This window comes from Lepisosteus platostomus, chromosome 13 (assembly GCF_059453375.1).
Source record: "Lepisosteus platostomus isolate fLepPlt1 chromosome 13, fLepPlt1.hap1, whole genome shotgun sequence".
Lineage (NCBI taxonomy): Eukaryota > Metazoa > Chordata > Actinopteri > Semionotiformes > Lepisosteidae > Lepisosteus > Lepisosteus platostomus.
This window is the reverse complement of record NC_142623.1, coordinates 41927633-41951380: the sequence shown is the minus strand read 5'-3', so window position 1 is coordinate 41951380 and position 23748 is coordinate 41927633. Positions and strand designations below refer to the sequence as shown.

General features: G+C 41.1%; 2 long non-coding RNA genes across 4 annotated transcripts; one reads left to right on the top strand and one right to left on the bottom strand.

Annotated features, from left to right (window-relative positions):
• The first annotated feature begins 849 nt into the window (after nucleotides 1-849).
• LOC148650677 (uncharacterized) lies at nucleotides 850-18735 on the top strand. Of its 3 annotated transcripts, XR_015926188.1 has the most exons (9): nucleotides 850-3561; nucleotides 4940-5082; nucleotides 5482-5586; nucleotides 5671-5788; nucleotides 8292-12345; nucleotides 13276-13369; nucleotides 14735-14797; nucleotides 15406-15530; nucleotides 15908-18735. It is a non-coding gene; the product is annotated as an uncharacterized LOC148650677 (long non-coding RNA). The 3 variants fall into 3 exon arrangements; XR_015926187.1 differs by having other exon boundaries at nucleotides 850-5082; nucleotides 12172-12345; XR_015926186.1 differs by having other exon boundaries at nucleotides 850-5082.
• LOC148650678 (uncharacterized) lies at nucleotides 3259-6159 on the bottom strand. The gene is made up of 3 exons (XR_015926189.1): nucleotides 6032-6159; nucleotides 5021-5103; nucleotides 3259-3344 (listed from the first exon to the last, which is right to left on the bottom strand). It is a non-coding gene; the product is annotated as an uncharacterized LOC148650678 (long non-coding RNA).
• Nucleotides 18736-23748: the final 5013 nt, after the last annotated feature.

The window sequence follows — 23748 nt, the reverse complement described above, 5'->3', positions numbered from 1 at the left end:
TGTTACGATCACAATTCTGGCCACACGCCCGAAACAAGAAGGCCGGAGACAAGCTCGACTGCTTGGTTGAAGATGTAGCTCTGTCTCGGAAGATAGGACAGAGAATAGGACACCTATTCCTTTGTGTTTCAGATTTAGGACAAATAAATAAAAGGATATACACTGTTCACGCTGCGGAGAAGACAACCCTAACCCGTACTTGTCCGAAATAAGGCTTCATGCGCTCACGACCGCCATGAAAATCACCGGGACGTCACAGGTACAAACAGAAAATACTGAAAACCTCGGCGGGGGAATACGACGTTTTGGCTCAAATCAAATCACCCAGGTGCCGGAATCCCTCACCTTTCCGAGATCGACTGACCAGCCACACCTGAAGAAGGCACCACGTCCGAAACGTTGTGTTTTTTCTCTTCTCTTTTCAGCGGGGAATAAACCTAAAAATTACTTGTTCCCATATAGTAGTATATATGTTTGGTATGTTGTTACATTTCAGACTCTCACGAGATGCTATTAATATATTTGTTTTAAAGGCAAATTAAATCAAGCACACTGACGTTTGTTTCTGGAAATGCACTTAATAATAATAATATTCCTGTTGCATTTAATGGTAACGTACTGCGTGGGTGCTCAGTAGGCCACCGAACAATCTGGGACCAAAGGGGTCGATAGCAAAAGGCCATCACTACCTTCAACTCCGGGGAGGACTACCTGTTGGCCAGCAGAGATCTGCATAACTGACGTCTGTAAAGGGTGTTTGAAATTCCAGGTGCCTTACCTGAATCCCCTCGCCAACTACATTCAACTTTGTCTTATAAAGTTTCCTTTAGGCTGCTCTCCTGCGCAGGTGGTGAAGTGTCTTTTCGCAGCTGGTTTTGTGAAACGTCACGCAGTTCCGCTGAGCCGCGACTCCGAATTGCACCTGCGACCCCAGGTACTAGACCTGACCTGCGTCACTGTCTCTAAAGCCTCAAAACCGGGGTGTTTACGTTTAAGAACACAGTTACAATTTTAAAAGAAGCTTTAACCTTGCGTGCTTAGCTTTAGTCCACAGCTAATAATACAATAAAGGTCAATTTTTACTTATTTATGTGTGATTATTTTCGTGCTGTTCAAACCCACCCCAGTAAACTGGAATTGCGGCGGCGCGCTAATGATTATCAGGTGCTGAAATATTGGAATATATTTAAACCACAAAAAACCCCGTTGCCCTTTTTATACGCCCTTCTGCTTTGTTAGGTAATATTGTTATGCTAATTATCAACAGCTTCTTTTGCAATGTAGTTTAAAAAACGTAGTTTAAGTTTTGGTTTGTTCTGCGCCAACCAGCCAGAACGCTAGCGTTTTTCAAAAGAACATATATTTGGGAAATGAATAACGTGGTGGCGTTGGCCTGTACGCTTAAATATAAAAAAAAAGTACAGTACCAAAAATCAGTCCAGTATTTGATATATTTAGCGAAATGAACTAAGGTGTGTTAGAGACATACGTATCTCTTTTATAAATAGCTAAACCCGCAGATCACTCCTCATCTGAAAGACTTACAACAATTAAAATTAAGTGATTTGATTTACAGTACCATTTACCTCAGCAACGCCAGGCTTCAGATAGCTCTGTGAAACTGCTCTTTCATATTTTGGGCTAATGTGTCAATCCGGCTTTGCGCCTCAGGCTTTTTCGTGTGTGCTGTCCAAACACATGAGTGCGCTTTTCATACAGAACGGGAACGACAGGCGATTTAAGATTGCACGACAGAGAGCTGCAGTCTGAAACGACGAGGTGAACTCCAGAGGTTTCTCTAATGTTAGCGTGTGGGGATAATTCACTCGTATACACCAATCGGGCAGACAGCCTTCCTTTGGAAACTGTGAAGTCGGCTCCAATTAGTTTTGGTTTTCCATAAGAAATGTAGCAGTTTTCCAGATCAGCGACATCTCGAAGAGCTTTGAAATGCATGAACATACTAGAAAAGGGTTGTGCATGTTTTTACAAAGTACAGCGTGCTACAGCGACAAAAACCGGCCGCGCCAATTAAAAGTATTCATATTCGTTTTCTGACACCGATCCTGAATCTGTGATTTCAACTATTTGTTGTTCAGGCAACAAGTTTTTTTTTCTTTGTTATTCAGACATTTATCCAAATACTCTGTTGCAGATTCAGAAAAGTTTGTTCCCTTTTCAACATTTAAAACCCAGTCGATTGTGTCAGCAGACTGAATACATCACACGTGTGTTTCAGGTGTGGACCTACTCCGAATTCTTCATCGGAGATTATCAATACTGTACATCTTCAGGATTGAATTAAGCATTTGATTGTTGTACTTTGCAGAATGATCGTTCCATTGTCATGTGTATTCATTGTGAAATTAAAATGTGTGGGGGAAGAGTTCATCTTTCTTATTTTCACAGATAAAATTCCATCTTAGTTAAAAGACTTTCAGGTCCAAATTACACCAACGACCCCACACTGCCCTCCACCACTAAACCGTTAAATAGTTAATTTCTAATTGGTAAAAATATAGGAATCAAGTAATGGCTTTTGATTTTCATGGAATGGTTTGAAATATTGTTGCATATCATCTAATAGATTGTGTTGTAGTGAAGACTGTAATAAGCGGTCTTAATTTGCTTTCACGTTGTCTAACTTGTACACCAGGATCCGATGTGAACGTACAGACAACATGCACGTTTGTACCTATTCGTGTTTTGACGCAAAGCCTCATAAAAAATATAAAAAACGTGAGAAGCAGATCGTTAATCTAACCAACGTACAAGGATACGACGAATTCTGCAAACATTATCCAAATTAAAAATAGATAAACCTAGAAAAACGCAGCGAAAGTAAACTAAAAAATCGGATTTGACGCATAATTCGAATTCAAGACAATGATAGCGTTTGACGACTGAAATATCTATTTTAAATACAATAAACTGTAAAATGCCCTGTTTAGTTTTTGATCGCTTTAAATGCATCGGTCATTTTATGTCTTATATGACATATTTGCTGTCAACGTGTCTGGGTGCTAAGTGTTTATTCGCTGTGGCTCTGAATCCCCTGCTCGAAAGCACCAGGACGGCCGCTACAGCTCCGGAGCAGGACGGTTTCGGAATGCCGAGCTGGTAATTCCCTCTCCTCCGCGAGTGAATGGGATCGTGTCGGGTCATTTTCCATACAAAGCCGTCAGCTGCAGGTCCCGGCTCGCAGTCAGCCTCCTGCAAAAGGAAACCTCGCAGCCTTTATTATCCTCATTACCCGGGGAGACCCGGGCGCACCGAGCTAAGCGCGTCTCCTGGGGCTCCGGGATTAACTGTTGCGAAGTTGCTTCTCTGCAGCGTGTGCTGGGCTGTGGGATTTGGACCCAGGGAAAAAAAAAGAAACGCCTTTTAAATATCGTCCATTTGACTCGCCTTTCGGTCTGTATTTTGTTTTACGTTTGGGAAGGAATGTGCTGGCCATCATTTAAAAAGTGAGCGTTTGAAAAATAAAATCACAGACTGGCTACACTACGGTTACTCATCAAACGAAGCCCACTTCCCCCCCGCCCGGCGATCTTCTTTCAGGTATGTAATAATCGCCAGATCTACACTGCTTTCGCGTAACAAGGAACTTCCAGCCCAGTTGGTCTCCCAGTGATAAGAGGTGGGCATCTCTGGTATACGTGTGCTGGCGTCTTTAATGTTGCGGCTGGAAGTGTGACGTTCAAATCCTCTATGCCCATCTATAAAATAACAGGGGGAAAAAAAGCGCCAAACGTGTTCACATTTCACCATTTATTAGAAGGAAGCGCTTTTAAAACCGTGCCGAACGTGTAGGAAGACGGTCCTATAAATACGCACGGTCCGTGTGTAGGTGTTGTAAGAAAACGCCGCGCTGTTTTCGGCGCATGGTGTTGCTCTGCTCTGTTAATATTTTGGCAGGCACGTCCAAATACCTCGACTTCACGCAGATTCGGAGACTGCAGTGGCAATGGGCAGCGTGGGAGACCCCCAGGGAAACTCCGGGGTTGCACACGGAGGTATTTATAGATCAGTAGATGGCACTGTTTCTTCTGAGGTGCACGGTGCAACCCGGGCTGCTGCGAGAGAGGGCCGTGTGGGCCTTATACTGAGGTCCGACCTCTCTTGCGTTTTTCTTAAGACCCCTGCGATTTTATGATCAAATGTTATGTGGGTGTTTTAATTTTGTCCTTTATGAGCGGACCGTGGGAAATCTTAAAGGGCTTGGTCGAAGTTTTCGCGTGATGATAACTACGTATTTACTTTGCTTTACGATAGTTCCCCACGGTTTCTATGTACTGTACGTTTTGTTTACTATGTTACTGGATTCTTCTGCCATAGTAGACCTGGCAGACGTGTGCGGTCCTGACACTAGATGCCAAGTGCTACACTTTCTCTAATGTTCTTGTAAAACAAAACATGAATCCAATAATATTTCAGTCTCTAAAATTGAAAGGAGGTTCTTTACCACTTACAAAACTCCCTCATTGAAGGGAAACTGCAGTGCCAATTTCTCAGACAGGTTTATTAAATCTCAGTATCAAAATAAATTCAATGCTTTCATTGAAAACATCTACAAATTTCGAATTAGGCACAAAATCGTGAACATTGTAAAAATACAGTAAGTTGCCATGTTGTTGCAAACACCCGGTCTCATCACGGGCGAGGGCGAGAGTTCCCACAAATTGCGACTTGATACGGCCCTTCCTGCTCACTAGTCACAGTAATGACTAAGGTAATGCGATGTGGGAGCAAATAATTACAGGTTGTGCAGCAAACAATCAACCGTAGAAATGTGATCTGCATGCAGAGTTAACGAGTAGTATTTGTCTCAAAATCGAGAGCGATGTTTCTTTTGGATTAAAAGAGATGCACTAGTCTCATTGTTTACAATGTAATATGGCCGCTTCAGTCACCGGATGTTGTGTTGCCTCGTTCTCAGTTGCAGACTATGGAGCGGCGCATACCTGACATTTAATCTATTTTGGGATGTAAATTGGAGGTTAAGGCGAATGTTCATTACCTGTCAGGTCACTCTGGGTGCTACTCAGCTTTATTTCTCGTTTGGACAAAAAATGAGTCAAGGTCAGTGACTCCTTTACGTAGCTGTGGAAAAAAAAGTCAAAATCTCTTCATATGACAGGGACAAAAAGAGAAATAACATTGTAGGACAGAAAAAATAAAAATGTGTCCTCAGTATTTATAGTATAGAAAGAGGTCTTGGTATGTTTTTCGTATATTGTTGTCATATTTGAGATAAATCAGACCCTAGTATATTTGTGAGATTCTTAGTGAGAATACTATGACAGTTCTATTAGGATAGACACCTTGGTTTGAGTTTATTGAGTTTAAAACCTCTTTTCATCTGCTTTCAGAATAAATGAGCTAGCCACTCTTAAACAGCAACTGTGATTACTTTTCTTATATATAACATTTTTTTCTTTTCTGTTCTAAAACAAAACTGTGTTCATCGTTTGCCAAAAGATTTTGTTTTGAGGGAAGTAGCACTAAAAACGTGCGAGTTTGAGCCCAGGCTTTCAGAATCTCGAGTCAGTTCCCAACTCTGCAGCGCTGCCACCCTAAGGAGAGGTGAGTAAAGGTTAATTCCACACAAAAAGTGGGAAGATGAAGCACAATGTTTTGGCTTTTACAGATTACGCCGTTCCTTTGCAGCTAACGCGCACGGACACAGCTCTCACCCCCCGCACCCCTGCCGTGTTACGAGTGACCCCAGACATGGCTGAAATATCCAGTTTTCCCACAACGCAGTGAGCATCAATGGCGCACGAAGGTGAGCGTCTGGTGCTTTTTGTCACTAGCTTTGCGTCGCGAACGTTGTCTCTCTAACGTTCTGGTCAGTTTGCACCAAGGCACCTTTGCGGGGAAAAAAAAAAACACTTAAAAAAATTCATTAGGGGATTATCCGGCACAGAAAAGAAGCCACCGTCTCTCTGTAAAACTCGAAAAGAAAACGTGGTGAAAAATATGCGTACAAGGGCCCAGCTCCGTCAGACACTCCCACTCGAGGACTCACCTTGAACAGAGCTGCTTGTCACCTAGTGCTCTTCAAACACCCGGATCAGCGGGTCTTATCCCAGCACCTGTAGTGATCCCTGCTGATGTCAGGTGAGGAGCGGGGTGTTTGATCCCAGCCACACTGGCCTGCGCGTTTAGCGCCGGTTTACACGTGCAACTGCATTTCCGGGGTGCACGACCGCACACCTGAGTGAAATAAAACCCCACGAGGTCGCTGAATGTATGTATGCACGCACGCCTAAAATCCCATGCTGTGACAAAAAAATAAATAAAATTTTAAATATTGTTCGTGAGTGAGCCTTCCAGGTCTAAATTAAAAATTTCAGCGGCTTTTTTATGTCATTTTTTACTTTCAGCCGTCGAAACTTAGGGAACTTTGTATTTTACATGTAGATCACATGGCAATGGAAAATCCGTATAGTTCAATGAAACACAGTACTCATTACTGTATTTATTATTATAATTAAGTATCCGTTGCTTATATTGGTGAATGACTTTCAAATTAAAGTAGCATATTAAAAAAGTTTGGACTAAATATTTAATCATTTAATCTTTCAAAAATAGTTCGCGATAAAAGTATCTTTTTTTTTGTCTAACTTGAATAATGTTGTTTATACTCGCATACATACTAAAGTTATCGAAATTACCAAGTCAGGGAGATCAACATTCACCCCATTTGTTCTGTCATATGTGGCACAAAAATCGCACAAATGTATCTTTCATTAACCATTGACCAAAGTTTTGTAAACAGAATGGCAGACATGTCCTGCTCTGTGTAGTCATTTCCAATCTAGCACTTATGTCTGAGAAGGATGTTTGTATTGGTGATCATATTTTGTATGCCGACAAATCGTTTTCAAGTCAGTCCTCAAGTGAGACATCTCCACTCCATATAACTGTGACCATTTTAAATGCAATATAATTTGATTTTCCAGTGGATGCCAATATCTGCATATGTTATTTAATCATGTAGAACGATTTTAGGGTTGGAGGCCATTGGTTATACCAGCTGGAGAATTAATACCTCACGCATCTATGCACTGTGATCCACACCTGCTAATTTTTCAAGCCTGGAGCTACGTAGAGGTGTGAGTTTGCAACATTCTCCTCACCTTTTCACAATAGAAAGTCTCATTATCAGCTGTTCTGCACATAAACTGTGAAATAAAATGTCTGTGCAAACCATTCTTGTTAGACAGACAATGAGGGTCTGCTGTATCCAAACCCGACAGTAATAAAGGTAATTGAGATGCCTTATTTACCACAGTAGGGAAATGGTTAATTTTCTCAAATATAATGTACAGTTCATGAAAGGTAGCACAAGCGTTTTGGGCGAGTTTAATGTGTGCAATTTTGGCGAGTTTAATATTGTGTGCAAGTGATAAGCAGCCTTGCTGCAATTTAGCACATTACTGCTAAGATTGTGTCTGTGTGGTTTGCACTCTATTTCGAGTGCCTTTCCCGAAATGTCCCGCTGTTCCACACCGAGTGTTCATGCAGGTCAGAGCAGAAATAGTCTAGTTCATTCTACTGACATCTCGCAGTACCAGTATGCTTGACTGTAATTCTCTACACAGATGAAATAAGTGTATACAGTATATATATATATGGGGAGAGGCACTAAAACTACAGCAAATGCCCCTGGAGCCAATACTCATTTGTGTTTGCATTTATAATGTGTCTACGTATACGTTGCATTCGACATTCAAATCGTATACAATTCAAACCTAAGGGAATATTTTGTAAGTATAATTCGTAGGACAGCAATTTATCTCTTACATCAATAGTGTAAGCTTGGGATCAGGTCTGCTACTCTGCCTGATACTGCCCTTTAAGGCCTGCACGTTTAAGTCTGCCCGTCTGACATGCATGAAAAGAGGTGTACTCCGACCCTTCGGATATTCTTTTATTTTCACACGTCTGAACGGAACGGGCGCTGTTTTCTAAACAGGCCCCTTTTGTGTCCTCCATCCTGTCGGTCACTTCTGCTCCTTCACTGCTGCAACACTTAATCCTACCTGCCTCCCTGGCGTCGTCCTGGAAACCGGGAGGTGTAAACAGAGTAGCAGATGGTTGGGTGCACGTAGGTGTTTTAACAATTGCACTGTTTTGCGCTCAGAGATGGCAGGGAACGGATAAACCTCGAGTTAAACAAACCCCGTATTTCTGCTGTTCTCACTAAGAGGAATGTGTTGAGATCTGTTTGTTTATATCTCGTTTTATGTTCATTTTGCGCATATTGGTCTTGTCCAATTAAGGAGGATGGTGCCAGCCTGGTTCAGGTTCGAGGGCTGGAGGAGTTTTTTCAAGTTTGTTTCCTGGGGGAGCGCTTAAGAAGGTCACCTACAGGTCTCTATAGAAATGCCCCAGTTTTCTGTGAAGGATTCAGTAAAGGTATGTCTGTAGAGGTACACTGGTCATGGTAATGGGTTGTAGGAGGGGTCTCCCTTCTAGACTTCCTCTTACTTCCTCATTTCGCTTTTGACTTTCTGAGTAAAGCTACACAGTGCAGGCAGTTGCAGTTGCTTTTAAAAACGGAGTGGCTTTCTCTTAAGCTGAGAGAGGTTAAGCCTTCTAAAACCTTTTTGGCAGAGCTGCTGCTGCTTGTAGGTGTACATTTTTTTTTTTTGTTCTGTAAAAATACTATTCATTTTCAAGGTTACAAACAAACAAGAGGAGGCCATACTGCCAGTCTAGCTTCTGAAGTTGATATTAGTTAATTGGTCTGAGGATCTTGTTCAACAGTTTCCTGAAGGAAGTCAGGGCACTGGATTCGACAGCTTTTGGTAGTGTGTTCCATCCTCCTGTCTCTCTTTGTGTAAAGGAGCGCTTCCTGTTCTCAGTCCAAAGTGCATTTCCCTTTCCCACTGACTTGGTTAGTGCCTTTGAGGAATTTAAATATTTGAATCAGGCCCCCTTGCTGTCTTTTTTTGTCAGTGTAGTCCATTACTAATTCATCAGTGTCCCTGTTAGTGCACTGATTCCAGAACAGCAGTATGTTTCTTGTAGTGTTGGGGGGTCACAGTTATGCACAGTTTTCTAAATAATCTCTTGTTACTGTATTTTAGGATTTTAATGTAACATACCTTGATTCAATGTCTGCACTTTTATCTTTATAATATAATGTTTGTATTTGTTTTTTACTCTCCAGATAGTGTAGAAAATAAAAACTGATGTGAATGCATAAATACCCAAGTCTTTTCTATGTAGTTTCTTCAACCTGAGTGTTTTTCTATATTATATTTGGAGTTTATGTTTCTTCCTCTGTAACATTTTGTATTTGTCTGAATTAAATGTCTGCTCCCAGGTATTAGACTAGTCTTGAGTTTTGTCTGAATCTTTTTCAATTTACTTTACATTTGCATGGTCCCCATTCAGATCCCTCTAGTACTCCGCTCATAACAGCACTCCATTTTGAACATTCACCCCTTAACTGTACTCTCTTTTTCCTACCCATTATCCATCTTCACAAAGATCTACTTTTTCTAAACCCTCATGGAGTATCCTTGAAAATACTATTGCGATACTGGTGATGTGATGTTTCAAGTTCGTTGTCTGTCTGTATGTTTCTCCCTATTATTTTTCTTTTCTCTCTCCTTTGCTTTTTAACCAAAACACTGTGATGTGCGCTGTGTATCTCCAGAAGTGCTCTGTTTTCTTTCTGTGTCAGTGCTCCGGTTTGTTCTGTAATTGCTTCTTTGTTTACTCTCCCGTAGGGTTGGGGTTTAAATAAATAAAAATAACAGAATTGCTTGGAAAAAACGGGCGGATGGTTTAATGGTTTAATTATATGTTTACAATGCAGCCTGTCTCACAGACAAATGCTTTGTAGGACGGATTGAAAACCATGTACGTAAATAATATGAGACTTTCCTGAACTTTCTTTATTAATCTTTCCTAGAAGGACAAGCAATCATTGCAAAGCGTACAAGACAGACAGACATCAATAATTGAAGTCCCTGCGACCCTCTGACTTTACTCAACCTCAGCAACAACTTGGAATGCTTTCCGAGTCTCAAAGCCTTTCCACAGCTAATTACAGTGTCTCTTCATTACAAATAATGATCTTCATAAGGATGCAGGGAGGTGGCACTAATTCAGGAAGACATCTTAAGGGAGTATTGTGTATATTTAACTCAATCAAGACAGCTGTGGTAAATAAACAGCTGTTACACCCAGCAACAGGGCCACCATCATCCTGTCTTTAAGCGTACTGTACTCTCCCCTGTGGAGAGTGTTTCGATAAGCCTCTATTCTGCCTCAGGGCTGACGTCATTTAATAATCGTTTTTTACCTTCCCACTCTCCACTACAAGACAGAAATACATTGAAGTGACATAATAGTGCCGCAGCCTGTCAGGTGTGTCTGTTACTCTGGTTTAATGGGGTGCCAGTGGTATTCTAAAACCACAAGTGTTTATGCTAGTTCATCGCTGATTATATGGTTACATGCTTAGAGCAATTAAGTGAGGGTGCTGTGAAACCCAACCACCGTAGCAGACCCGCGCAGAATGGAAAATGCTCATTACCTTTATTGCAGCTTGGAACGGGCTGTATTCTGACAGAAAAACAAACGGGGCAGGTGTCTTCTGATGTCTTGTAACGTTTCCTTCCTGTGTGTGCCAGAGGAAAGCGTCGGGTGATTTTTAAGGCACGTTTTAACAGGGTGCCAGGAACAGGGGCCTGGCAGGTCTTTTCATAGCTCACTGTAGTGGAATAACATAAGCATGTTGCTGTTGATTTGGGTGGCATGCTGGCACAGTGGTTATCATTGCAGCCTCTGAGTGCTGGGGCCCTGTGTTCAATTCCAGACCTGCAGTGCTATTTGTGTGGAGCTTGTACTGATGGTTCTTCCTGTGTTCACATGGGTTTCGTCCAGGTGCTCTGGTCCTATCCTCCCACAGCCCCAAAACATGCTGGCAGGTGAACTGGCTTCTGGGAAAATGGTTCCTGGTGTGAGTGTGTGTGCCCTGTGATGGACTGCCTGTACCCTGCCTTGCACCCCATGCTTGCTGGGACAGGCTGTGGTTCCCCTGCGACCATGAACTGGTTAAAGCAGCTAGAAAAATCAGAAGAAAAAGCAAGAGTTTCTGAAAACTTCCTGTCGGTTCTCCGCAAGAGGGTTCATTTAGTTAATGCAGTGAAATATAATCCCGACTGAGTACGTTATTTAAGATTTATTCAACTCTTCTACCTTCCTGATTGTTTCAGGGCTGGCTTTATGATCCTGCCTGTGACAAAAAGCTCCACATGATAAAAATGTGTTTATTCCATGCATCCCACGTCAGTGTCGCCTGTCCCAGAATGCAGCTCTGTGTTCTGAGGTTGTGGAGATGGCTGAGCTTTTGCTATTGAAGCTCCTGATCTTTTAAATCATTTGCCGTCATTTGGAAGGAAGGCTCCTCTTGTCCCTGTTTCTAAAGTCACATCATAATACCATTTTCAAACATGGCCTTCAGAGCACCGACTCTCTTGAATGGTTAGTTTGGATATAATCATGCCCTGTATTCACTTGCATAGAGTTTTTATTTGCATGTTTTCCTTGAATTTGATTTGATTTGTGTTCCTTTTTAATTTTTATTTTCATCTCTGTTCAGTGCTTCAGGACTATTATTTTTGCTGGTTTATTAAAAGCCCTATCTAAAATGGATTAATTGTGCAACTTAAGTTTATGCACTTTCATGTATTATTGATAATAAACACAGCTAATGTACTTCATTTAAATTGCATTTACTGCTAGGTTCCTCAGGAGTGCTTACTGCATGTTTGTAGTGCTCCTCATCCTCAGTAGTTTATTGCAACAGTAAATACAAAAGAAAGTTTACACCTGTAGCCCAATTTGTAATTCTAGGTTTCGTGATTTGAACCTTACAGAAGTAAAAAAAAAATGTTGAAATGGTTTCCTTAATGAACTGACAAGTACATTTCTTTAAACAAAATAGCACTGTAAGGGTTTGGGGATTTGCCCTGCCCCGTGCTGATTTTCCTGTTTCAGAATGGGTGTTACGGTCTGTAAAGAAGACACATTTCACACCAGGAAGCCTCGGGCGGGGTTTGAATGACTGTGTTGAAATCAGATCTTTCTCCTTCGCACAGCTGCTCTGCACGTTAACCTTTTGCGTGCGCTTGGTTTTGTAAGCGCCGTCCCCAGGGAGCTCCATGTCAGGTAGAGGTGGCAGCAAGATCGTCTGAAGAGGACAGGAAGGTCTCCAGAAACCCAGACTGCCGCCCTGAGCTGGGATTATTTACCAAAAGAGATCCAGCTGTTGGCTGTTTTGATGGGGCCTGTCAGATGGATCCGGGTTATGCCAAGGTGATTGCTTTCCCCTAAAACACTTCTCATGCTGGAGCTCCCTCATGTGCATGCTGAAACTGATAGTGTTAGAAGACACACTCGCATCTCCATTAATCGCTTGATTGACATCCCAAAAGATTTGATGTATTGTTCCCCTAGTGGGCAATACAGAGCATAATGAGACAGCAGACATAAACAGAGCTTTCCCAAAATTAGAACAGAATCCTAGGTGTAAGAAGCGGGGGGGTCTCTGTGCTGCTTTGAGGCGATTCTTTGCGAGTGTTGAGGACTCCTTTGGGCCCAAACCAGACTGTCGTGGTCTTAACTTCCCAGTAACATCGTGGTTAACATTGTCAGTCTCGTTTCAGAAGAGATGGTCTTAGCCCGCTTATTCGGGGAAGAGTTTTAAATGAGGCTGCTGGTTTTTGTAGCATGAACCGGAGAGGTCTATGGACTCCAGGAAGATGAGTTCTGAAACCTCATTGTGCATGAGAGAAACACATGTTTCAGACACCTGATTCACCCTCTGCAGTGGTGGTGTGAATGAAGCCATTTTTCTGTCATATACAATGAGTGAGTCCTTCCTCTTTTGTAACAATGAAGGCACAAAATCGCATAAATAATTCTTTAGTCATTTATTGAGTCGAATAGTTTTCTTAATTCTTATGTTCCTGCGTGTAAAATTAGCAAAATAATCTGTTCTCACCGGGAATAACTGTTATTTTAATTGCTAAAACTGTGTGAGCTAAAAAGACATTTAAACCTCATTTTGTTTCTGATGAGGACATCTAACGGGCCAGATAAGAACAGTACAGTGTCTGACAAAAATGGGCCTGTGGCATATGGGATATCAGCCTGTCAAGAGTCTGAAACATCTGAACGACACTTCACACTTCATTTGTTTTACTTTTCAGCGTGGAATTAACCTGTTTCTCCCTTCACATGCAGCATGTCAAGACCAGCTGAAGGTACCATGACAACTGCCCGTTTAGAAAACCTGGCCCTCTGTGGAGTGTTTGAGTTAGAAGCCTCATCATCAAAGGTTGCTATGATCGCTTTAATGAGTGCTGATATTATACTAGAGGAGATAAATGATAATTCCCTTGTTTAAAGACTATTAGCACTCTGTGGAAAATGGGGGAGCTGAAGGCTGTAGACCTCTAATTTGCATCAAATGATTATCTAAAAAACTAATAGAAAAAGGAATGATTAAATTTGTTGATTTTTTTTATATCATGAAATTGTGAAGCAGCACATGATTTCACAGGGCAGCCAGTGAGGCCCCAGGACTTGATCAGTGTCGCGCTGTCCTGTCAGGCTGCACACAGAGACAACCTCTGCAGTGACTAGCCATCCTGCACAGACCATCGCGGTTGGATCTCTCCACGGAAAGGTCACTTGTGCACAACGATTAGCACATTAGCAATGAGAAAACCTGGACCATACCTGCTGATGTCCTCCAGGGTGGTCTCTACACCAAACATTGCTCCATCTCCAAATAGGCTTTGTCTCCACAGCTGGCGAACCAACCTGAGGTGTTCCTCCAAATCACAGATGACACAAAGGCATTGTCCTCTTGATAGGTCTTGTTTGATTTTCTCCAGGTTTACCATTAAACTAGTTAAATTACCTCATCACCAATCAGCTCTCTCACTAATGAGGAGATTTAATGTTTATGCAATAGTCCAAGTTAGTCGATTGTATCCCGATCGGTCATGAATTATGAGTGAATTAATGCTAAAATCATTTAACCGATAACCAAAACATTACAATTAACCTAAAATCACGGAGTTATATTTTAATAATAAGATAAATCAAATCAGTCCAGAATTTATTCTTAAACATTGGAACTCCACATACTATTTCAAAACATGATCAACATGCATTCTTCTACCTTCACTCAATATGTAACAGTAATCTTCTGTAACAGCTTCTCCCTGTAAATCTTCAGTGATGTCCTTGTTAGCTTGGGATACTCAAACTTGTAAGTATCCCAACGGGAAAATAAGTTGCTTTCAATAGGTTCAATAGGGCTGACCAAGTTATGCCTGTCCTGGAAATCAAAGAACTTAGTCTTTCCACAATTCTCCGGGAAAGGCGAAACCATTAACAGAGCACTGCCAAGACAGGCTTTTAGGATTAGTCAGCCAGTTATCACAAACTCACAACTCTCTACAGATGTTTCTCTGCACAGCTGGAGCAGAATTCCACACACTGAATGCAGTATTTCAGAATGAACACTTTTTTAAGTGCTCGCTTTATGGTGTCATTTAAAAAAACAGGAGGTTGGTTGGTTTCTGGGCTGTTTCTTCTCATTTTCATGTTAGATTAATACAAACAATGTGTGGTCTTAACCTCATTCATATCAAAAGTCACCCTTTACTTTCTTTTGTTGGATATGAAACAGAAAGAAGAAGTTATGATGGGAGACACAAACTTGCAGGAGTTTGACAAAGCTTTCATAGTGGACGTGAGTAATCACGTATTTGGATTTTGATTCTGTCTTTTCAAGTTCATTTCAGCAAGTATAACTACAGAACTTGATCAATAACACGGTCCTGAATGCGGATTATGGCCAAATATAAAAGCACCTGAATTTGGCAGCCCATATCTTGTAATTTTGTGTAATTTAACATGACCTATATACAGACAGCAAGCACCTTGCAGATGTACTATAGACTCTCTTATTTGCTTGTAGACCAGGTGGAAGCAGTTTCCACGGGCTAAATGGATGACAAATCCTGGTTTCTGAAAACACTTGTATGTGACTCAAGGGTTAAGCTCTTAATGTTTCGGAGCTGTTGTACAATGTGACAGCAGCTCCAGACAGGCCCCAGAACCCCATAAATTATCAGGAACAAATCTGCACTTCCATCAATAAAATGGAAAATTTGTTTAATTTATGGGCACATTTGTCATTGTGCTATGACACATATTTTAGTGCTTCAACAAAACTTTTTGCTGATGGCAAGAACACATTTAAAGTAGTGTTTTATTTAAATATACAGCCTCTTTTTTTTTAAAAAATGATGTAATTAGGACCAGATCTGTATATTCATATTCAATCTATCTTTGCAGAGATACAAATCACAGCTTGCTTTCAAAACATCAGAAACAAATCGGTTTTGTTGATGGAATCTGTGAGAGTCTGATGGAAGACGCCTGGTTATGTTGTTCAGTGACTTAGCTAAATGGACTCAATGGTAAGTCTTAAGAAACTGAAAAATAATGCTCTGAATTGAGACTGGGGCAGGTGTAAGTAAAGGCACATGTGTCAGCTGCTGTTAATACTGGATTAAGACACATACGTGAAAATACAATATTAATTTTTATAGCATCTTCCAAGACAAAAAAAGGTTGCCAAGTTCTGCACAATTATGTATAGGCCGGAAAAGGATAGACCAAACTGTAGAAGTACATTAATTGTGCCTCCACCCACCCCCGATGGTATTTGCATATTATAACATGCCGTTCCGTGAAAATGAGATTTAAGATGAGATTCTCAACTCTCTCATTGTCTCAGTATGGTCGGCTTACAGTTGCCTGTAACATCCATCCATTTACTAACTGCTTCTTCCAGTTCAGGGTCATGGGGGAGTTGGGGCCCATCCCAGGAAGGAAAGACACAAGGCAGAATACTGCTGGACAGAACACCCGTCCATCACTCTCGCACCTAGGGCCAGTTATATGTTTTCATACTGTGGGAGGAAACTGGAGCACTTGGAGAGAACCCACACTAACTGGGGAGAACATGCAAACTCCACACAGACAGCACCCCCAGGTGCAGAATTGAACCCAGGGCCCCAGCGCAGTGAGGAAGCAATGCTGACCACTGCATCACTATGCGGCTCCCTGTAGCTTCCAATGCAGTGTTAAAGAAACGCAGGCCAGAGCGTCAAAGCCGAACCCTTTACAGTGTGCACTGCACTTTCTGTCGTTCTGTTTTCTGGAGCTTTTTTTTCGCGTGCAACGTTTGAAGTTTCTGGGGGTGTGGACATAAACCACATTCTCATGCTGCTATGATATGTGTTCCAACAGGTTGTTTATTATGCGAAAGACACACAGTATCGATATGCTTGTGAATAAGCAGCTACTTGCTTGGCAGGGTTATTACGTTGCTTGGGTTTGTCCTAGAAAAATACACTTTTAGTTTGGGAATGTAAATTTCAAAATCTGTACCACCACGATTCGAAATAAACCAGACACTGCACCTGTCTCACTCTTTTTACTTGTTTTACTTTAAAGCATGTATAAAAATATCTAACAGCACAATACTAAAATGGCCATGAGATCTATCATCTCACGGATGTCCAGCAGTTAGCATATGATAAGATCATTTGCAAACACAGGAATACATACGGAAATGTGTTGTATTAGTAATACTTGAATAGCATGAATTTGAATAGAAATTAGATTATATTGTGCTCCTGTGGCTGAACAACTATTCTCTTAAAAAACAACCTCTTCAGCACATAACACAATAGTTTTCTATCTAAAGTTTCCTGGATTTGTGATCATGATGCAGTACTCCACGTAATATGAACTGTTGTCAAAGACGAATGACTGATATTTATTCAGCAATTGATCAAAATTCCCATTTCTTCAGCTGCAAAAAACTAAATGGTCACTAATTTACTGTTTTCAAATTGCCATCTTAAATATGGATAAAACCTCAGAAAAACTAGATCGATATTTGTGCTTTGGTTTTTTAAAATCATCATCTAATGAAATGCACTGTATAATTGCAAGCTAATTTAAAATTATGTTTGTAAAAGACTTGTATCCTGCATGGGTTGGAAATTCTTGGCAAACTGATATTCCCCATTAAAGCTATGTGTCTAAACACTTGTTGAGACAATGCCCAGTGTGAATTTAACAGGCAACAGGCACCTTTACAACCTTTTAGGCATTGAGCGGCCCTAAACAGTCAAGCCCCAAATATTTCATTCACATCGGCTTCCGTGTTGTGTCCAAGAACCTAGTGGTGAAAGTGTTACCATTGAGTCTTCTGTGTCCTGGGATCCTACAGAGCTCTGTCTGCAAACAGATCAGGTTGATTCATGGCAGATAATTGTTGTGTGGTTGATGATAACATGACAAGAGCCAGCGTGATTTACAACACAAATGATATGATAATTGCAGCCTGGCAAGTGGCAGGAGCTAGTTAGCCTGTTTTACAGAGTGGAAGAGCTTGTTTCCTTTGCGGCCACCTGTTTGCTTTTCATAGATTGGCTGGGAAGTCCTTGAGAAACAATCACAATTATAGGGTGCTGCCATTCAAGTGAGGGAGTCATAACTGACTGATTTTGTGAATCAAAACTGGAGTTTGCATAAAAAGAACATATTACATTTTTTCCCCAAAAGTATTCTTTTTTATAGCTATTATTGATACGCTGGGGAGAAATATACATTCAGTATCCTAGATAATGCAATGAATGGGATGTGTTCTGGGGATGTAATCCAATCCACTTTTTTTCATTTTCAGTCTGCATTTTAATGAAGGTTAGATCAGTCTAGATGCTCGATTTATTTTTGCAATGAGAGATTTGAGTCAATTTTCTTTTACTGAATACAACATAGTTAAAAAAAAGACTGGTGAATATCTTATAACAGAGAAGTAAGATGCTTACCAGTGTAGTCAGGCTTGTTTTTATAATATGCTAATCCTTATGTCAGATTGTATTTGTTGTGCTTTCTGCTGCAGACTGGGGATCCAGGTTTGAAATACATAAGGGAAGAATTACAACTAGTCCCTTCAGGTTTGTGTTCTCTGAAAGGCAAACCCTCATTTGCAGAGTGGAGAATGGTCTGAGGCCCTTCCTTATCTTTAAGAGTCGGTCTAATCTGGGAGACGCTACTCTCGAAAGAGGGATCCTGGTGAAAACTTGTATAGTTCACAAGTATGTAAACTGCAGTCCTATGTTCTGTTGCTTAAAGTTGCCTTCCCTTGGCTTGTAATAATATAAAGATTAAATAAATTCTACTGTTATACAAAGCAAATGCAGCTCCCATCACAGACTCGCTTTAGAGCTTCAATGCCTAGTTTTTTTTTTCTGTCATGAAGTATACTGCAAAACAACAAAAGCGAGGGAGGTGACCTGCTTTGACATATTGATTGCTTGCTTACTTGCTTTCTTGTTTATAGCAGAAACAGTCGCGTTGTTTTACGCAGATGTGTGTGACTAATTAAATCAAGTGTGCCTGTAGCCAAAACTGCCTTGTGGGTTTTTTTTTGCTGGTTTAAAAATAACACAGCAATTACATTATCATATCATGATGATGATTAATAAACATTGATGAGACTCTTTCTTCTCCTGCCAACGCCTCTCCTTTGGGCACTGTTATACGACTAATGTACAGCTCACATTGGCACTTAGAAGACTGTGAGAATAAACACTTGAAGCAGGTTTCCTTGAGTCGTGTCATGAATTCCTTTTCCACGTTCATTTCGCAGCGCTAGGCTGCTCTGCTGTATATTTTTTCTCTCTCCGATCTGTGAAATTGTTCATTTTCTCTGGATCTAAAGACGAAACCTGAACGTCGATTCATTGAAGGTGCTGAGTCACCTAAGACCTTTTACCACCACAAACTAGACAACCAGCGAAAACCCTGTCTAAATTCCGGTAGTCTTACACTTTGCCTCTAATTCAATGCTAAGAAAATCTGTCTCTGGCAATCTGCTTGAGCTCTGAATATCACAGATCTTAAAGACTCTTTTCTAACAATTTTAATGATATTTTTAGAAACGAAAACAAAAAAGCAACAAAATATGGAAACCCAACGGGATAGAATCAGATGAATTCGGAAGGGGATGGAAAATATCTGACCATGCTGTAATCTAGCTGTATGCGCATCTTACCATAAAAACAATTTCTGCAAAACAATGCAGTAAGGTGGAAGAGTATAACCATTTCTCCACAGCCTTGTCATATGCATATTACACTTTAACTGCAGTTAGCTGTTGATCCCTAAATTATCCCCACAAACTTACAGGGGCCAGGTAAGGACATAAGAACGCAGGCGATCGCTCCAGTGAGATGGCGTGAACACCTTTAGACTGAGGATCTGATTGCCAAATCAGCCATGCACTGACAAGGCCAGATCTGTTTGCCTGCTAGGATCTGACATGTTCCAAGGTGATTAGGCCATAGGCATGGATGATGCAAGATTTGGTATACCTCTACAGGCAAATCTCTTCTCATGCACACTGTTATTAATTTGCACTGCAGTAAAGCGACGTGTCTTTGCTGAAGGCTGGGGCCCTCTGTATTGCTGTCTAACCAGGCCCATGTTGGAAAAAACCTTTGCTCTATCAGGTGGTTCCCTACCCCCTGGTATGAGAGTGGTAAAAAAGGCGAGAGATAGACAAGTGAGGACTTTTTGGTTCTTTTTATCAAGAGAAATAATTTATGGGACAAAAAATTCCTCAGATAAGAAGCATACCTGTACCCAAAAAAATTGCCCCAAGTGACAATTCAAAGTGTTAAGCTTTCAGTTGCCAAGTGAGAAACGTTTTCCGTTTTCATCTTCTCATTTCAAAAAAGCAGCTAATTGCTGCTTGATACTTCAGAGGTCTTTTATTTAATTTTAGGCCTGAGGTGCAGACCGCCTAATTTGGTTTTTCAAACCCAGGAAGATCCGAAATCCAGACACTTACTTTTTTTCACCTACTGTTCTACTGTTGTTAATGCTCATGTAACCAAGGACCAACTTTTGTAATATAGAATTTCATTGTACTATTACAATTATCAATACCATTTCAATGAGAACAGCTTCCAAAATAATAGCTTACAATGCCCTGTCAGCTGATATTCCTGAATTCCTTTATCATCGCGTAAATATACGATTTCATCCCCAGGGGACTTCGGGGCGGAGCGGGGGCTCTGTAGCTCAGGATCTGCGCCTGTGGCTGGAAGGTTGCTGGTTCAAATCCCACAGCCGGCAGAGGAATCCTACTCCGGTGGGCCCCTGAGCAAGGTCCTTAACCCCAACTGCTCCAGGGGTGCCGTATAAATGGCTGACCCTGCGCTCTGACCCCAGCTTCTCTCCCTGTCTGTGTGTCTCATGGAAAGCAAGCTGGGGTATGTGAAAAGATCATTCCTAATGCAAGAAATTGTAAAGGGTTAATAAAGTGATGTTATAAGGCAAGAAAATATATTCATCCTCCGTAAAGTTCACTGGAAAACAAGCTACCAGTTTAAATCTGCCTGCAGTCACTCAAGCACCCAAACAGCTTTATTTGTTTTTTCCATTCGAATGAATGACTATGGCAATGAACGCAGCACTGATGCAGCCCATGAGACCCACAATCCAGCTCTTTCCAGAACCGGAACCCGCTGGCGCTGTGTCTGTAAAAGTAATGAGAGATGGTGTGCTCATTGCAGCAGTTTATGCGCGCTCTAGACTCTGGCTTCGTCTGAACTGAACTGATACTGTGTTGGTTTGTTTTCCAGAGGATGGCACCTCCCGCCTTTGTGTGTTCTAATTTTTTGTTCAGATTGTCGTAGTTTTCTAGCCTGTGTGTTGTGTCGTGTAGAGGTTGGTTGCTTATGCAAGTTTTAAAAGAAGTTTGAATTGAAAAGTTTTTAAATGGTGAAAACCACCGGCACGATTCATCATTTCACACTGAAGAACTGTAATCTCAAGTAAGTGTAAGTGTCTTCACATTTGTCTTCTGAGTAAAATCTTTCTGTTGACCCTGAATACCTCTGTACCAGCTGCTGCCAGTGCTTATGTCGTTATATTACCATTTTCTCAGTGGTTCCTGGGTCATAGGTGCCTTGTGGCAGTGGTGTTTGGGCATGATTCTGCTTGGCTCAATTTTAATCACAGTTCCCTTGTTAAAGGACTTTAGATCTTTCCCATGTGAACCCATGTCCCAGACGAAACGCCCTCCCCAGTTTCACCACTGTCCGCACAAGCGGGTCGCAAACTGTGGTTCGGCCCGCGTGGTCAGTCAAGCTGTGACACGGGCCACCAAGGCCTGGGCTGGCACGCTTCAAAGTGGCCCATCGGAGGAGTATCAGACAGTCGGGTGTGTCCTGTGTGCTGGTCAGCTGTGCTGTCAGTCTGTCTAATGGGGATCGGCCAGTTGTGTTGTGTGCTGGTGAGGCTTCCCCTTTGTCCATCAGGTGGTCAAGGTTCACATCAGTCCATCTGATTCATGTCAGGTGGCTCATTCATGTGCTGGCTTGCCCTCCATTTTTTTTTTTTTGGTCAAACTGTTCAGATCCATAATAAGCAAAACCTTGACCACCTTGCATCCCTTGCCAGGACAATGAATAAAGGAGCTATAAATAGTAAATATCCCCTACTTGCACAACTACCAACAACAGTTTTAAAGGTGACCAGGGGGTTCCTATAAAAACTTAATGTATAGACCTTGTAAAACCCACAATAACACAAAGAGACTATTACTTCAGTGTCAGTAAGGTGATAGCAAGTTTCTCTTATTTCACTATTAATATCTGTGTTCATTGTGCACTTGGAAAGTCTGATCGGTGTAACAAAATTTCCCTTGCTTCTTTTTTTCTGTTCTGAAAAACATGAATAACGTTATTGTAAAAGGAAGTCGCTCCTCAGTAGCTATGGTATTATAACCCAATATTGATTGCCAAACCCCAAAAAAAATCCCATTATGGCTTAATTTCACCTTTTTCTTTTCAGAGGTGTCACCATTTACTCCAGCACTGTTAATTAATTTTCCTCTAAACAGGGTGATTTTATTTAAATGAGGCTGCCTTCTTTGTTAACGCACCTGTGCTTTACTTTCTCATTAAAAACCGGAATCCTGTAAATTTTTACATCCGCAGACACTGGCTCTGTTACCAAATATTGAACAAGGTAGCACTGTGTTAATTAATGTTATAACAAGAAAGTAAGTCAACGTTGGCTAATTTACATAACCTGTGCAAAAACAAACTGTCTGCAAGGAGCTGAGAGCTCAGCTGAGTTTCTGCTTGTATTGTGTTGTTGTTTTCATTTCTCCTAGGCTTTTTTACACCACGGCACTCTTGTTCAGTAGCAGCTATGTACCAAAAGCTTGCGGCAGGAAAAATTGATTAAGATGATAGCTAATTGTAAATTAAAGAAAAAAACACCGTTGATTGGAGGTGAATTCATTATGCTTGGCTTGGAATTCACCCAACAACTGAAGAGGAGCTTTTTTTATGCTCCAGGAAAGACTCCAGTTACTATGGCAGCAAACAGACAAGGCCAGTCCCTTTGTGTAATTACAAAAGGTGCTTGCTTCTGATTCAATATTTTAGAAAAGTCAACATTAAAATAACTTACAGATTAAATTATAACAAGACAGAAATTCAATGTGGAATGCGTTTCATTTAATTGTACCTTTCTCATCTTTAGCATGCAGTTGTTGCTCTTTAGTTTTTTGTTTAAACAGGTGGAAGTGAATGTCCACATGTCCCCCTTAGGCATGGTAAAGGTCTTTTACTTCATTCATAAAACCACCATCTCGATAAAGAGTGTCACATTCCTCTCATGTTATGTTAACTAGAGTGTTAAAAAGGATGGAAAATTACCAGCCAGAATCCGATAGAAGCTGACATGCAAATGAGTGTCCAAGCCAGGCTGAGCTGCTTGTGAAGGGTCCTATAGTAATAGCTTGTGGAGTTCAAACCAATTAAATTTAAGGGCAAAAGCACTTGGCTTAAAGTAGATTCTGGAGTTTTGTCTTTGTGTTTCATAATGTGACTAAAGCATCCAGCTATAAATAAACCCAAGGCATTAAAAATAAGAAACAACCTTTCCCCCACTACAAATAAAATCATCGCATGATGTCAGACCTACACACCAGAGTAGAATAGCTCCAAAAAGACTTAAGTGGGTGTAAATTCATCCGCTTGGATCATTTCTGCGTGTTCTTAGTGTTTAACGTTACGCTGCTCACCTGTCATTTTTGAGTTGTAATCTCTAGGTGTTCAAGAATGTGCAGTACACAATCTCCACTTAACATTTTATATTCTAAGAGGGTATCGCAGAACAGATTGATACATTCTCTGACTCATCTGTAAAATTGATTTTAAAAAATCGGTCAGTGCGGGTCAGGACTGAGATGGTCACAAACGGCCGTCTTCCCATGGTCTGGAAAGTGTGAGTGAAGGTATTTATATCCGGGATCCATAATTATCCACAGGGATGATGCAAAGTATTGGAGAATGTTGTGATTCTGTGGAAAAGCAATGCATTTGTATCGTCATTTTGTTTACTGATTAATTTGATCATGAGGTTACTGCACCAAGCTAGATAAAATAGTTCATCTGAAGGATTTGACTTTGCTCCCTTCCAGGCATCACTACAGAATCTGGTTTACAGAAATAGAGCACAAGATTGAAAATGACAATAACAGTCCTGTATCACCCAATGAAAGCTCAATTCCCAATCAGACCTTAAAAGGCCTTA